General features: G+C 28.9%; 1 protein-coding gene across 4 annotated transcripts in view; it reads left to right on the plus strand.

Annotated features, from left to right (window-relative positions):
• LOC129744369 (cystinosin homolog) overlaps positions 1 to 18,457 on the plus strand; it is a 54,791-nt gene that overhangs the window by 19,097 nt on the left and 17,237 nt on the right. For 2 of the 4 annotated variants that reach the window (XM_055736859.1, XM_055736885.1), the window contains exon 1: positions 100 to 364. The exons of 1 other annotated variant lie outside the window; for it this stretch is intronic. The gene's annotated coding sequence lies outside the window, so the exon portion shown is untranslated. Of the gene's footprint in view, positions 1 to 95; positions 365 to 18,457 lie in introns of those variants that run through there. One more of the 4 variants, XM_055736877.1, reaches the window with a different exon arrangement.

Raw genomic sequence — 18,457 nt, forward strand, 5'->3', positions numbered from 1 at the left:
AAAGAGAGAGAGCGCGCGCACGTATGCGTGCTCAGCTCACCCCAGACACGATATCACTTGATTCGGTCTCGGTCGGGATTCCTCAAATTTTGACGACTCAATTCTTCCATTCATTCATGTGGTCTCGGTCGTCCATAACTTGATCCCGTCGTGCGAAATTGCATTCAGTCCCTGCTAAACCACCGGCTTGGACGGAAGCCATTATTGGAGAGCTGCGTTTAGTTGCCTACTTCAAAGTTTTAGTTTTGCCGGCACTTTGACAGAGCTGATCAGATCCGGAACTTGGACGGATTCAGAAAGAAAGCAAGCGCGCCAGTAAGAAAGTGTCGCGTAAAACGGTAGACGCATCTTCGGGGGAAAGAAAGTAAGAGTTGTTACACATATCTCACTAAACAATAATGAATGGGAGGCTGGCCCCGGGTAGTGTTGTGGTTGTTTTTTTAGTGACCTAGACAGCAGAGCGATTCGATTCGGTTGATTGACGGCGATCGGTGATGAGTGAATGGGATGAAATGGAAGTGTCGAGTGACCTTGGCGGAAGATGGAGGCGAAGTTTTTGCGCGAACTTCGCAAGGCCGAGCGACGATCGATTACATACATTCAGTCAGACGTTCGGATACCTAAGTTGTTTTGATTTATAATTACGCGGCGCAAATCGGTGAGCGTACAGGTTGTTCAAGTACTTGAGCATTTTTTTGCGATGGGGCTGTTGTTTTCACCGGTGTAAATCGGCTGAAGATCATTGAAGATTGTCGAGGAAAGATCCTCGTACAATTTGTTGTCATTTTGAGGTGTGCAAATTTGAATCTGAACTCTGTATCTGCAACCCGAAAATGGAATCATGAATCAAGAGGGGTTCCGATACTTAAATCTGAATTTGGATTCTTACTTTCAATACAAGTTAGATTTTTTTTCGAATCGGAACAAATTTTGTAACGGTCGCCATGTAAAAAAATCCAGATGTAGTACTCTAATCTCTTGGAAAAGCTGTGCAGTATTTCCAAAAAAATCCAATTGTATGTCAAAGATCAGGATAAAAATCAGTTCAGTTCAATTACTAAGAAACTTCCTATAAAAGGACCTACCATCCATGAACTTGAAAAAAAAAAACGGGTGATTGACGTGTAAAAATCCTAAGAAGGTTGCTCACCTCACCGCACCTTGCCATGAATGAAATGCTCAAAACAAGATTCCTTATGTAGGTGACCCGTTTGCAGCACTTTTTAGTTCCGGTTTTCATTGACTGCCACGAACAGGCTTAGTGTGACCCCAAAGCTTGTTCACGGGTTTGAAATGTGAAGCACCTAGGATTTTTTTGTGGGGTATCGGTACCATTTTTGTGCTACTATTTTTAACGAAACCATTGGATAAACTTAGATAATTTAAGAACACTCCACCTTACCGATAGGAACGAGAAGTAGAAGCAAACATACGTTGCGTCGCTAAAACGAGCTGACCGGAGCATAGAGAGCGAGAAGTCAGGTGTGCAGTTCTGTATTTATGTTTTATTATTTATTTTACCAGCTTTGCAACAAGTGCAGAAAAGGTTTACCTTGCTGTGCGGTGGGATTTTCCCGGTAGCGTTGCAATTCTTGTGTGCTTAGAAAAAATTGTAAATGTAAAGCACTGGAATCAGCTTTTGTTAGGGAAAAACCCAAAAAGGTTCAATACGAAAAAAAAAGTGTGGGTCCCAAGAAAGTGCCAACATTTTTTTTATTGAACAATGACGAAACTACATCTTGTTCTCGTTGATCCATTGAAAGACTGAAATTTTTTCAATGTAATTTAGAGATGAAATACAGGTTTCTCGTTTATGACCCGGCTGGCATTCATTCGGCGAATAAAACCTGGCAAAGAGAATGTTTGTTTGTTTATTTTTATCAAACCAGCTGGTACAAGCTAATGCACATCTGTTGCATTCGCAGTCTTATCACCGATGATGCTGATTGCAATAAGTGTAGACATTAAACAGTCAAGGTCGATCGAAACATTGAATTTTCAGGAAACTAATGATGCAATTTATAACCGATAGGATCTAACAAGAATCGGACATCAGTCTCAGACATTTTCAAGTTTAGAATATTTTGTAACCAAAATTTGTAAGAAAAGAGAAAGTTCCTTCTTTTAATAATTTTTTAAGTGCATCGTTATGAAAGCTAATGAATTCGATCTTGGAATTATAACCATAATAAGCATAGTAAAATGACGGTCGCCATGTAGTTATCCGGATTACAAAAATGACAAAAACGACAAAAATTACGACAAATGACAAAATTGACAAAAATGACAAAAAATGACAAAAATGACAAAAAATGACAAAAATGACAAAAATTTGTCAGTGACAAAAATTATGAAAAAAATTTCAAAATTTCAAAAATTAAAAAAATGACAAAAAAGACAAAAATGCTAAAATTTCTAAAATGACAAAAATGACATAAATGACAAAAATATCAAAAATGACAAAAATGACAAAAATGACAAAAATGACAAAAATGACAAAAATGACAAAAATGACAAAAATGACCAAAATGACAAAAATGACAAAAATGACAAAAATGAAAAAAATAACAAAATTGACAAAAATTACAAAATTGACAAAAATTACAAAAATGGCAAAAATTACAAAAATGGCAAAAATGACAAAATTGACAAAAATGACAAAAATGACAAAAATGACAAAAATGACAAAAATGACAAAAATGACAAAAATGACAAAAATGACAAAAATGGCAAAAATGACAAAAATGACAAAAATGACAAAAATGACAAAAATGACAAAAATGACAAAAATGACAAAAATGACAAAAATGACAAAAATGACAAAAATGAAAGAAATGACAAAAATGACAAAAATGACAAAAATGACAAAAATGACAAAAATGACAAAAATGACAAAAATGACAAAAATGACAAAAATGACAAAAATGACAAAAATGACAAAAATGACAAAAATGACAAAAATGACAAAAATGACAAAAATGACAAAAATGACAAAAATGACAAAAATGACAAAAATGACAAAAATGACAAAAATGACAAAAATGACAAAAATGACAAAAATGACAAAAATGACAAAAATGACAAAAATGACAAAAATGACAAAAATGACAAAAATGACAAAAATGACAAAAATGACAAAAATGACAAAAATGACAAAAATGACAAAAATGACAAAAATGACAAAAATGACAAAAATGACAAAAATGACAAAAATGACAAAAATGACAAAAATGACAAAAATGACAAAAATGACAAAAATGACAAAAATGACAAAAATGACAAAAATGACAAAAATGACAAAAATGACAAAAATGACAAAAATGACAAAAATGACAAAAATGACAGAAATGACAAAAATGACAAAAATGACAAAAATGACAAAAATGACAAAAATGACAAAAATGACAAAAATGACAAAAATGACAAAAATGACAAAAATGACAAAAATGACAAAAATGACAAAAATGGCAAAAATGACAAAAATGACAAAAATGACAAAAATGACAAAAATGAAAAAAATAACAAAATTGACAAAAATAACAAAATTGACAAAAATTACAAAAATTACAAAAAAGGCAAAAATTACCAAAATGGCAAAAATGACAAAAATGACAAAAATGACAAAAATGACAAAAATGACGAAAATGGCAAAAATTACAACAATGACAAAAATAACAGAAATGACAGAAATGACAAAAATGACAAAAATTGGCAAAAATGACAAAAATGACAAAAATGACAAAAATGACAAAAATCACAAAAATGACAAAAATGACAATAATGATAAAAATGACAAAAATGACAAAAATGACAAAAATGACAAAAATGACAAAAATGACAAAAATGACAAAAATGACAAAATTGACAAAAATGACAAAAATGACAAAAATGACAAAAATGACAAAAATGACAAAAATGACAAAAATGACAAAAACGACTAAAATGACTAAAATGACAAAAATGACAAAAATGACAAGAATGACAAGAATGACAAAAATGACAAAAATTGCAAAAATTACAAAAATTACAAAAATCGAAAATTACAACAAATCAAAAAATACAAATATTACAAATGACAAAAAGACGAAAAGGCATAAATGACAAAAATTACAAAAATGACAAAAATGGCTGACAATAAAGACAAAAATGACAAAAATGACAAAAATGACAAAAATGACAAAAATGACAAAAATGACAAAAATGACAAAAATGACAAAAATGACAAAAATGACAAAAATGACAAAAATGACAAAAATGACAAAAATGACAAAAATGACAAAAATGACAAAAATGACAAAAATGACAAAAATGGCAAAAATGGCAAAAATGACAAAAATGACAAAAATGACAAAAATGACAAAAATGACAAAAATGACAAAAATGACAAAAATGACAAAAATGACAAAAATGACAAAAATGACAAAAATGACAAAAATGACAAAAATGACAAAAATGACAAAAATGACAAAAATGACAAAAATTACAAAAATGACAAAAATGACAAAAATGACAAAAATGACAAAAATGACAAAAATGACAAAAATGACAAAAATGTCAAAAATGACAAAAATGACAAAAATGACAAGAATGACAAAAATGACAAAAATGACAAAAATGACAAAAATGACCAAAATGACAAAAATGACAAAAATGACAAAAATGACAAAAATGACAAAAATGACAAAAATGACAAAAATGACAAAAATGACAAAAATGACAAAAATGACAAAAATGACAAAAATGACAAAAATGACAAAAATGACAAAAATGACAAAAATGACGAAAATGACAAACATGACAAAAATAACCAAAATGACAAAAATGTCAAAAATGACCAAAATGACAAAAATGACAAAAATGACAAAATTGAAAAAATTACAAAAATTGCAAAAATTACAAAAATTACAAGAATCGAAAATTACAACAAATCAAAAAATACAAATATTACAAATGACAAAAAGACGAAAAGGCATAAATGACAAAAATTACAAAAATGACAAAAATGGCTGAAAATAAAGACAAAAATGATAAAAATGACAAAAATGACACAAATGACCAAAATGACAAAAATGACAAAAATGACAAAAATGACAACAATGACAAAAAATGACAAAAATGACAAAAATGACAAAAATGACAAAAATGACAAAAAGACAAAAATGACAAAAATGACAAAAATGACAAAAATGACAAAAATGACAAAAATGACAAAAATGACAAAAATGACAAAAATGACAAAAATGACAAAAATGACAAAAATGACAAAAATGACAAAAATGACAAAAATGACAAAAATGACAAAAATGACAAAAATGACAAAAATGACAAAAATGACAAAAATGACAAAAATGACAAAAATGACAAAAATGAAAAAAATGACAAAAATGACAAAAATGACAAAAATGGCAAAAATGACAAAAATGACAAAAATGACAAAAATGACAAAAATGACAAAAATGACAAAAATGACAAAAATGACAAAAATGACAAAAATGACAAAAATGACAAAAATGTCAAAAATGACAAAAATGACAAAAATGACAAAAATGACAAAAATGACAAAAATGACAAAAATGACAAAAATGACAAAAATGACAAAAATGACAAAAATGACAAAAATGACAAAAATGACAAAAATGACAAAAATGACAAAAATGACAAATATGACAAAAATGACAAAAATGACAAAAATGACAAAAATGACAGAAATGACAAAAATGACAAAAATGACAAAAATGACAAAAATGACGAAAATGACATAAATATCAGTAATGGCAATAATGACAAAAATTACAACTGTTACAAAAATGACAAAAATGACAAAAATTACAAAAATGATCAAAATGACAAACGTGACAAAAATGACAAAAATGAAAAAAAATGGAAAAATAACAAAAATGACAAAAATGGCTGTAATGGTAAAAATTAGAAAAATGACAAAAATTACAAAAATTAAAAAAATTACAAAAAAGACAAAAATTACAAAATTTTAAAAATGACAAAAATAATAAAAATGACTATAATTACAAAAATGATCAAAATGACAAATGTGACAAAAATGACAGAAATAAAAAAAAAGTGGCAATAATGACAAAAATGACAAAAATGAAAACAATGACAAAAATGACAAAAATGACAAAAATGACAAAAATGACAAAATGACAAAAATGACAAAAATGACAAAAATGATAAAAATGACAAAAATAACAAAAATGACAAAAATGACAAAAATGATAACAATGACAAAAATGACAAAAATGTCAAAAATGTCAAAATTTACAAAAATGACAAAAATTCCAAGATTGACAAAAATGACAAAAATGACAAAAATGACAAAAATTACAAAAATTATAAAAATGACAATAATTACAAAAATGATCAAAATGACAAACTTGACAAAAATGACAGAAATAAAAAAAAGTGACAATAATGACAAAAATGACAAAAATGACAAAAATGACAAAAATGACAAAAATGACAAAAATGACGAAAATGACAAAATCGACAAAAATGACAAAACAGACAAAAATGACAAAAATGACAAAAATGACAAAAATGACAAATATGACAAAAATGACAAAAATGACAAAAATGACAAAAATGACAAAAATGACAAAAATGACAAAAATGACAAAAATGACAAAAATGACAAAAATGACAAAAATGACAAAAATGACAAAAATGACAAAAATGACAAAAATGACAAAAATGACAAAAATGACAAAAATGACAAAAATGACAAAAATGACAAAAATGACAAAAATGACAAAAATGACAAATAAACAAAAATGACAAAAATGACAAAAATGACAAAAATGACAAAAATGACAAAAATGACAAAAATGACAAAAATGACAAAAATGACAAAAATGACAAAAATGACAAAAATGACAAAAATGACAAAAATGACAAAAATGACAAAAATGACAAAAATGACAAAAATGACAAAAATGACAAAAATGAGAAAAATGACAAAAATGACAAAAATGACAAAAATGACAAAAATGACAAAAATGACAAAAATGACAAAAATGACAAAAATGATAAAAATGACAAAAATGACAAAAATGACAAAAACGACAAAAATGACAAAAATGACAAAAATGACAAAACTGACAAAAATGACAAAAATGTCAAAAAATGACAAAAATGACAAAAATGACAAAAATGACAAAAATGACAAAAATGACAAAAATGACAAAAATGACAAAAATGACAAAAATGACAAAAATGACAAAAATGGCAAAAATGACAAAAATGACAAAAATGACAAAAATGACAAAAATGACAAAAATGACAAAAATGAAAAAAAATGACAAAAATGACAAAAATGACAAAAAATGACAAAAATGCCAAAAATGACAAAAATGACAAAAATAACAAAAATGACAAAAATGACCAAAATGACAAAAATGACAAAAATGACAAAAATGAAAAAAAATGACAAAAAAAGACAAAAATGACAAAAAAGGACAAAAATGACAAAAATGATAAAAATGACAAAAATGACAAAAATGACAAAAATTACAAAAACGACAAAAATGACAAAAATGACAAAAAGGACAAAAATTACAAAAATGACAAAAATGAAAAAAATGCTGAAAAAAAATAAAAAAAACACCAGAATTTCAAGGCCGCTACCAAAAAAAAATTCTTCCTGATTCGGCCTCCGGTAGAAAGACGGATTGGCACAGAGAGCGCAGATTTTTAACGCTGCTTTTATGAAACGAAGCAACAATTTCGATTATGATAGGTTTGCCAGATACTCAAAAAATGCGGGACATAGCCGAAAAGAGCAGAACATTTTACAGACTTTGAAATACCCTATCTTTGTTAGCCAAGTACAGAGAGTACCGTTCATATAAATAAGACGCAAGCGCACTTTACTTCAACTTTGAACATCCATGACCTTTTGCTATTACGATATATGTACAATATCTCAGGATATATTCCTAGCATAATATTAAAATTTTACAGGATGATTTTTGAAAAATTAAACAAATATGAGTTAAGTTGAAAAGTTTAATCGGCTCGATCAAAAGTCACGCGAAGCACAATATTTCAGGCTCGAACCAAGAAATATGAATCATATTGAAATTTCTACGAATAATATTTCAACATCATATTCCTATCCATAAACTTGCAAATTAATTTCAATTTTTTTTTTGTTTAATATGAGATTCTGATTTTTAAACTCGAAAGAATCATTCATTCCATCCCAGGGCAGGAAGACTGAATGAAAAAAAGAAAAAAATCTTCAAACGTCAAATTTCTTTCATCAAACTACCGACCAGTGCGAAGGTTAAAATTTTACTTTCTTATAGAGTGTTGTTTAATAAAAAATTTTAATGCTGAAAAGAACCTGTTTTTATTTAATAATTGTTTAATTAGGTTTTAATTTGTTCTTACACATTCCAGCAGGTTTATGCGTGTAGAACCGCTTAAATTCAAAGATGTTTCTGAAGCTGATGAATAATAATTGTTCGATTAATGATAATGGTCGTTCTAAAAATAGCCAAAATAACAGAATTTGATATGGTTCATCGAACAACATTTTTACAAAGTTCAAAATGTATATTTATAACAGAATTGGCAGACTAGCATTGGATTATTTTCACATGACTCGCTGTACGAAATTTATCAACGAAAGTTTTTTTTCGAAAATTGCTGACTTTTTGCCGAACAGCAAAAATAACGATACAAAAACGATCCATCGTATTTCAGTCTTCCTCCCCTGGATTACATCTTTCCTTCTCGTTCTTATTTTTGACAGAAACTGATTGGTTGTTTAGTGGGTAGACAAAATGTTGTTCTCATAAACCGTCCAAAATTCTATAAACATCACCTTTCTTACTTCAAACCTAAAATATTGTACCTCGTTTATTGTTTTATTTAACCGATAGATAAAAACATATCCCATGTTAGATTTATTTTTCAACAATCATTCAGCAGAATCTCGATAGTATTGCTATGTTATTTTCGAAATACATATTGCAATTTTTATGGTGAAAGTCGAACAAGTCCGATTTTCGTAGAATTTCTGTACCTCAGGTCAAAATTACCTTCAATTTTCGTATTTATCCAGAATTTTTCTTTCTTCAAATTTAAATTCGAGAAAATCTAAAATGTAGTGTAAAATTTCATGTAATACTTTAATCATCTGAAAGCAACTTCAAAAATTTTTTTTTAATCGAAAGTAATTTGCATCGGTTGAAGTGATCAAACAATGTTCAACTAAACCGTAATTACAATTAGTAAAGGGCGAACACGAAATAATTGCAACACCGAAAATGTCCTGCCAATTTTCTTATAATGTTCAGAATCAAACAAAAATTTTAGGGTAGTTTTATACGTAGATATATTTACTTCAGAAATCAAAAAAAAAGTTAATCGATGAAGCCTTGAGTGTGAAATTAAACGCATTTTCGCATGATGTCCTCCATCAAAGTGTCATCCGGTACCAGTTTCTATTATTTTTCCATTTTCTAAACATGTCCTCGTCGTCTTTGACTGTCTTCTTGGTCTTCCGAGGGCGCAGCTCCGGACAGTTTGGCGGATTCGTGTCCTTTTGAACAAAATGGACAGAATTGGCCTCATACCACTTCAGGACACTTTTAGAATAGTGGCATGATGCTCAATCTGGCGGAGCTTTGTCGTGCTACGGCAAGAACGGCAAAAGGCGCTTTTCGAAGACTCAGATTCGCCATTTATTGTCCCCCATTGTCACGAAAGGCTCATTACTCAGTCCGCAAGAGCAGATGGCCTGTCTAACGAGATATTTGGAGACTAACTTCGACATGTTCTTCTTAAATTTGTCGTGTACATCGAACTTGCTCTTGCCGGTGAAAAACTTCAACCCCGGAACTTGCTTAAAATCGGCTTTTCTATACGTTTTGTCGTCCATCACACAGAAGCCATATTTTGTCAGCATCTTCTCGTTGAGCTTTCGTGCCCGAGTTTTAGCCGCGGTTTAGGAAGTTCTATAACTTGTATTTATGTAGTCCAGCTCTCTTTTTCGCATTCTGGACGTAGCTCTACGACATGCCGATCTTTTTAGCCAAATCACAGCTTGAGACGTTGGGATTTGCTTTAATCATCCGTTTCACCTTTCCCTCCGTCTTTTTGTTTGCCGGTCCCGGTTTTCTTCCAGCTCCTTTGCCGTGATCCAATTTCAACCGCTCTTGGAACCGCTTCAACACTGTGGAGACGGTTGAATGTTGAAAGTTCAACATTTTTTCCAAACTGCCGGTGCGACAAGTCAGAAAATTCCAGGTGTTTGGAAAGTATTTGTTGTCTCGACTCGCGTTGGTTCACCTCCATTTCCGTTGAATCGAAAAACACAACTTCGGATTTGACAGCATGTAAACAATACACATCAATGAGAAAGTGTGCAAAATTTGGTTGATTTTTACCCAATGGTAAAATAGTTATGCCCTGTTGAATGTGTCGCAATCATTTCGTGTTCGCCCTTTAGTGATTTTTTAACACCTAATTCCCCTATTTTTTGTGGATTGTTTTTATCAATCGAGAAAAAACTGATTTGGACTAGAAAACTTTGAACAAAAACTGACCAATGTTGTGCGATTTGTCCCGAGAAATCGAATTAAGACTGTTTGATCCACCACACGCTACAAATGGAGTTATGGCTGATTCTACCCTCGATTTCTCTATATTTTTCAATTGTGATTTCTTGTGTGATTTTTTCCGAAAAACCGATTGGAGCAATGGCTGTTTTTACCCTCAATTCCCCTACATTTTTGACAAAAATGACAAAAAAGACAAAAACGACAAAAATTACAAAAATGACAAAAATTACGAAAATAACAAAAATTACAAGAATTACAAAAATTACAAAAATTACAAAAATGACAAAAATTACAAAAATTACAAAAATTTCAAAAATTACAATAATTACAAAAATTACAAAATTACAAAAATACAAAAGTTACAAAAATGACAAAAATGACAAAAATTACAAAAATGACAAAAATGACAAAAATGACAAAAATGACAAAAATTATAAAAATAACAAAAAATACAAAAATTTCAAAAATTACAAAAATTACAAAAATGTCAAAAATTATAATAATTACAAAAATTACAAAAATTACAAAATTACAAAAATACAAAAGTTACAAAAATGACAAAAATGAAAAAAAAGACAGGAATGACAAAAATGACAAAAATGACAAAAATCACAAAAATGGCCAAAATGACCAAAATCACAAAAATGACACAAATGACAAAAATGACAAAAATGACAAAAATGACAAAAATGACAAAAATGACAAAAATGACAAAAATGACAAAAATGACAAAAATGACAAAAATGATAGAAATGACAAAAATAACAAAAATGACAAAAATGACAAAAATGACAACAATGACAACAATGTCAAAAAATTACAAAAGAGACAACAATGTCATAAAATTAAAAAAATATTGATTAATGACAAGAATGAAAAAAAATGTTATAAAAGTGAAAATGACAAAATTTACATGAAGGGCAAAAATGCTTAAAACGACAAAAAATTCCAGAAACTACAAAAATGAAAAAAAAATGACAAACAAAAATCCAGGAATGACAAAAGTTATAAAAACTACAAATATGCGAACAATTTCAAAACTGGAAAAATGACAAAATTTACAAAAATGATAAATATTTCAAAAATGACAAAAGAATCGACAAAAATAATAAAAATACAAAAATTTAAAAATGCTTTAAATTTAAAAAAAAAAATTGAGAAGTACCAAATATGACAAAAACGACAAAAATGAATTAAAAGACCAAAAATACAAAAAAAATGACAAATTTAATTCAGAAAGTCGGCATGGCATGCAGATTTTTTTCGAAATCCAACAAGATCTTTTTTTTTAAGATCTCATTGAGCAAAAAAAAATATCGTGAATTGAAAAAATGACAAAAATGACAAAAATGACAAAAATGACAAAAATGACAAAAATGACAAAAATGACAAAAATGACAAAAATGACAAAATGACAAAAATGGTAAAAATGGCAAAAATGAAAAAAATGTCAAAAATGACAAAAATTTCAAAACTGACAAAAATGACAAAACTGACAAAAATTACAAAAATTACAAAAATGACAGAAATGACAAAAATGATAAAAATAACAAAAATGACAAAAATTACAAAAAAGATCAAAATGACAAACGTGACAAATATGACAAAAATGAAAAAAATGGAAAAAAAAAAACAAAAATGACAAAAATGGCAGTATTGGCAAAAATTAGAAAAATGATAAAAATTACAAAAATTACAAAAATTACAAAAATTACAAAATGACAAAAATTACAAAAATTACATAAATGACAAAAATTAAAAAAATTACAAAAATTATTAAAATTACAAAAATTACAAATATTAAAAAAATTGCAAAAATTATAAAAATTACAAAAATTACAAAAATGATCAATATGACAAACGTGACAAAAATGACAGAAATAAAAAAAGTGACGATAATGACAAAAATGACAAAAATGACAACAATGACAAAAATTACAAAAATGACAAAAATGATAAAAAAGACAAAAATGACAAAAATGACAAAAATGTCAAAAATGACAAAAAATACAAAAATGGGTAAAAATGACAAAAATGACAAAAATGACAAAAAATGACAAAAATAACAAAAATGATAAAAGTGATGAAAATGACAAAAGTGACAAAAATGACAAAAATGACAAAAAAGGACAGAAATGGCAGAAATGACAAAAATGACAAAAATGACAAAAATGATAAAAATGACAAAAATGACAAAAATTACGAAAAAAATACATAAAATACAAATATTACAAAAATGATAAAAATGACACAAATAATGACAAAATTATTTACAAAAATGACAAATAATTCATAAATGAGAAATATGACAAAAATGACAATAATGATAAAATTGACAAAAATGATGAAAATGACAAAAAGACAAAAAGAAGAAAACGACAAAAATTACAAAAATGACAAAAATGATAAAAATGACAAAAATGACAAAAATGACAAAAATGACCAATGTTGTGTGATTTTTCCCAAGAAATCGAATGAAGACTGTTTAAGCCACCACACGCTTCGGAAAATGAAGTTTGGGCTGTTTTACCCTCAATTCCCCTACATTTTTGAGGTGCAATTGTTCGGTTTTCTATCTGCAGAATTTTGCACCGGTCCTCCTCGTGGCTGAAGATAAAACAGATTGTCCGATTCTTATCTGCCTAGCTCGTACAATGGCTGGCTAAAATACAATAGCTGATCCAGAACTTTTGCTGTCATATCGCATTTATGACCTACTCAATGTGACGGGAGATAATGATTTATTGGGCACTTAAAAAAAATGATGACGCTTGGGTTACGTTCGTAATTGTTTCGGTTCAAAACTGACCGGGAATGATTTTTTCCCCTATGTTTTTTTCGATAAAGTTATATTTTCATCGACATGACAGGTGGAACGGTGACAGAACAGTCGATAAAATCGACAACTATTTTTATTTTCTTTCCAAATTAACGAGACTGAGTCGATTTGTGGTCACTTTTGAATTTTGAAGTAACGTTTACGTGAGTAAATTTGAACTTTTGTGTTTGTATCGGAAAACTGAATATTTTGTACTGAAAAATCAACTTCATTTTTGCTTCTTTTGCGGAACCGAGCCCGCTTATGGTTTTGTGCCAATTTACAAATTCTCTAAAGGAAATTTTTCGCTGAACAACTTTGTCGACGATCGTAACTTTGTATAGTATTAGACAAAAAAGTTATTAGGTGTTGAATGAGAACATGTCTTTTACAATTGAAAAACAATGAATTAAATTGACATCACTGCTGGGTGCTTAACGAGGTATTGCATGACTACTTTTCATGCAATACTTCTCTAAGCACCAGCAGTGATGTCAATTTAATTTATTGGTTTTCAATGCCAAAAGACATAACCCTGTTAAACAGCTTATAAGGTTTTTGCCCAATAAGATACGAAGTTACGATCTTCGACAAAGTTGTTCAGCGAAAATTTCCTTTAGAGAATTTTTAAATTGATAAAAAAATAATAAGCAAGCTTGGTGCCACAGAAAAAAAAAATCAAAAATGATGTTGATTTTTCAGTACAAAATATTTCATTTTCGCATACAAATTTGGAAGTTTAAATTTACTAATGTAAACGTTACTTAAAAATTCTGCAAAAATTAATGGATGAGTTTCGAACCAAAACGAAGATTTTTAGACTCCAGGGCTTGAGAAATTCAAAAATAACCTCAAATCGACTCAGTCTAATGTACATAGCAATGGGTATGTCAAGCAACGCAAAAAATTGAAACAATATGCTGCGATAGTATTTACTGGCTGTCGGTTGTTTTATTTTTGTAATCAATCAGTGTTTAGTGAATTTGTTGCAGATTCAAACGAAATTTTTCAGACTCTGTTTAGAATGTGTAACTGATACAAATTATACTGTTCCTAATCAATCGGGAATCATTGAGTCATAAAATGATACTTGAAAAAATTCTTAACCATGACCAGCAGAATAAACAAGATGAGATCGCAACGATGACGTTCTCACGAATGAACTCGTCATTGAACCCGACACTTACTGGACAGATAGCGGAGTACATATTCAAAACTCCGAATCAGACAGACTCAAGTACCTTTCCGCAAAAAAAAAAACCTGATAAGAGATAAGATTATCGATGGTGCTCGGCTTGCTCACTCATTGGCATTGTTATGTATAGTATCATCCAGGCATCAATCAATCATTCAATCAAATGACATCGTAAATGGCTTAGCAAAAATTTACTCCCGGTTGTAAAACGGCGTTGATACGATTGGCTGCTATCTCTCAGGTTCGGAGCACTTTAGGCCACAAACACTTAAAGCTGTCCTAAATTTTAGAAAACTTAACAATTTAGAGACAATGGCATTGGGTGTTTCGATTTGGGGTTATTTTTAAATTGTCAAACCCCGGGTCGAAAAAGCTTTGTTTTGGTTCAAAACTCATCCATGAATTTTTGCAGAATTTTTAAAAAACGTTTACATAAGGAAATTTGGACTTTGAGGTTTTTATGGGAAAATTGAATATTTTGTACTGAAAAATCAACATCATTTTTATTTTTTTTTTCTGTGGAAACCGATCCTACTTATTATTCTTCTATCAATTTATAAACTCTATGGCGAAAATTTTCCGCTGAACAACTTTGTCGAAGATCGTAAATCCGTATCTCATTAGACAAAGAAGTTTTTAGCAGTTTAACAGGGGTGTATCTATTGGCATTGATAAAAAATAAATTGAATTGACATCACTGCTGGTGCCTAGCGAAGTATCGCATAAAAAGAAGTCATGCAATACCTCCTCAAGCACCCAGCAGTGATGTCAATTTAATTTATTGTTTTTCAAAGCCAAAAGACATGCCCTCATTCAACGCCTAATTTTTTTTTTGTCTAATAAGATACGAAGTTACGGTCCTCGACAAAGTTGATCAGCGGAAAATTTCCTTTGAAGGTTTTACAAATTGGCACAAAAATCATTAGCAGTCACGATTCCTCAGAAGGACCAACAATAATGTTGATTTTTCAGAACAAAATATTCAATTTCCCCATACAAACACAAAAGTTCAAATTTACTCATGTAAAAGTTAATCAAAAATTCTGCAATAAATCATGGATGAGTTTCGAATCAAATCGAAGCTTTTTAGACCCAGGGTTTGGAAAATTCATAAAGGACCTCAAATCGACTCAGTCTATTGGGTCAGTCTCCTTTTAAAAAACCTAATCATTGTGGGTTTAAAAAAAATATCTGCTAAATCTATTAATCAGTTGAACTTACCGCTTTACTACTTTTGCTGACCTGACCGAACTTACTTTCGAGCAATCATCGCCGGTACGCGTATTGTAATTTGTACCTAGTCGGTACCTATTCATAATGATGCATAAAATTTACTACACCGAACGCTGTATTTCCATACCGTGTCGATAGTTATCTAGTGGACGTCATTTGTTGTTTTTTTTTTTATACCCCCGACTAGGTGATCGTTGCAGGTGATCGTTTTGAAACGTGGAGGGTCGTCAAGGTTCGAAAGCTTCTGGGGGATTTTTTTTTGTCAATCAGTACACACTGAAACTGAAACAATTATAACCGTTTTACATTGACAATAAATCATGAACCTTAAGAATTCTTCCTACTACTGCCACTTTTTTTTTGACAAATACGTGGCCCATCTGCATCGCTTCAATACCCACGTATAAATTGAACGATATAATTTCAAATGATGATCACGTATCTTCCACATGTCAGCATATCAGTTTCGGTTTTTTCACTCTCTTCAAACATTCCTTCAATGAACAATTAATCACTTCATGATATAGTCTGTCGCCAATGTCACAGTCGAACAACCTGAGTTTCAACCTTAGATTTCTGGATTTTTTTTTTGTTCAGTGAAAAAACCTTTTCAACTTTAGCTTCTTTTAAGAATAACTAGACATTCAACAAAATGGATCCCACTTTCATACCAAATACAGTCCTACTCTAGGAAAATTCAATTCATTCAAATTTTGACGATCTTTAGATCTACCATACTATCCACTTGGGACAGAATTTTTGCATCTGTTAAAACATATTTTTTTTAAGAATTTAGCATTCCGATTTCAAATCTTGCGCCAGATTGGATAGCAAGGAAAAATCAAAGCTATATTTCCACACAATATTCTCAAAGATGTTGATAAATTGGCGTTTAATATAACAAAAATGACAAAAATAGATAAAAACGACGAAACTGACAAAAATAACTAAAATGAAAAAATCATAGAACTAACAAAAAATTACAAAAATGACACAAATAACAAAAATGTCGACACGGACAAAATGACAAAAATTAAAAATCATTAAAATCACTAAAATGACAAAAAAAAATGATCAAAATAGAAAAAATGGTAACATGGCGAAAATACAAAAATGATGAAAATAACTGAAATTATGAAAATAACAAAACTCAAAAATCACTAAAAAAAATGACAAAAGTTGAAAATGAAAATATGACCAAAATTAAAAATGGCAAAAATTAAAAAAAAAATACAAAAATAACAAAAACGAAAAGAAACGACATTTTTTGTCATTTCTTTGACAAAAAAGAATGAAATGGGAAAAATGGCAAAAATGAAAAAAAGTGATAAAATGGCAAAAATGATAAAAATGCTAAAAAAAAAACAAAAATGATATACATGACAAACATGACAAAATTCGACAAAAATGACAAAAATGAAAAAAATGACAAAAATGACAAAAATGACAAAAATGACAAAAATATAAAAAATGACAAAAATGACAAAAATAACAAAAAAGGCAAAAAATGACAAATATGACCCAAATGAAAAACATGACAAAAACGATAAAAATGACAAAAAAAAACAAGAATTACAAATATTACAAAAATTCCAAAAAATTACAAAAATGACAGAAACGAAAAAAAATGACAAAATTGACAAAAATGAAAGAAAATTACGGAAGAGACAAAAATGACAAAAGAACCAAATGGCGAAAAATGACAAAAATGACAAAAAATGACAAAAATGAAAAAATGACAAAAATGACAAAAATGACAAAAATGACAAAAATGACAAAAATGACAAAAATATAAAAAATGACAAAAATATAAAAAATGACAAAAAGGACAAAAATGACAAAAATGACAAAAACGATAAAAACGATAAAAACGACAGAAATGACAAAAATGACAAAAAATGACAAAAATGATAAAAATGATAATAATGAAAAAAATGACAAAATGAGAAAATAAAAATATGTCAAAATTAAAATATATCAAAATGGCAAAAAAGATAAAAATTTAAAAAAAAAAAACTGACAAAAAGTGACAAAAAAAGACAAAAAAGGGAAAAACAGACAAAAATGGCAAAAAACGACCGAAATGACAAAAATGGCAAAAATTACAAAAATGCCAAAAACGACAAAAATGAAAAAAAATTAAAAAAAATGATAAGCTTGACAAAAATGACCATAATTCGACAAAAATGACATAATTCAACAAAAATGACCAAAATGAAAAAAATAAAAAAATAACAAAATTGACAGAAACGAAAAAAATTACAAAAATGACAAAACTGACAAAAAATTACAAAAATTGAAAAAAATGACATTTATGATCCAAATGAAAAAAAAATGACAAAAACGATAAAAATGACAAAAATTATAAAAAAATAAAAAAATGACAAAAATGATAAACATAACAAAAATGACAAAATTCGTCAATTATAACAAAAATGACAAACAAATGATAAAAATAACAAAACCAATACAAAAAATGACAGAACGAAAAAATTAACAAAAATGACAAGAGATTAAAATTGTCAAATATGACAAAAGAGATCATATCGACAAAAATTATAATAATGACAAAAATTGCAAACAAACAGATATGACCCAAATGAAAAGAATGACAAAAACGATAAA

This window comes from Uranotaenia lowii, chromosome 1 (genome assembly GCF_029784155.1).
Source record: "Uranotaenia lowii strain MFRU-FL chromosome 1, ASM2978415v1, whole genome shotgun sequence".
Taxonomy (NCBI): domain Eukaryota; kingdom Metazoa; phylum Arthropoda; class Insecta; order Diptera; family Culicidae; genus Uranotaenia; species Uranotaenia lowii.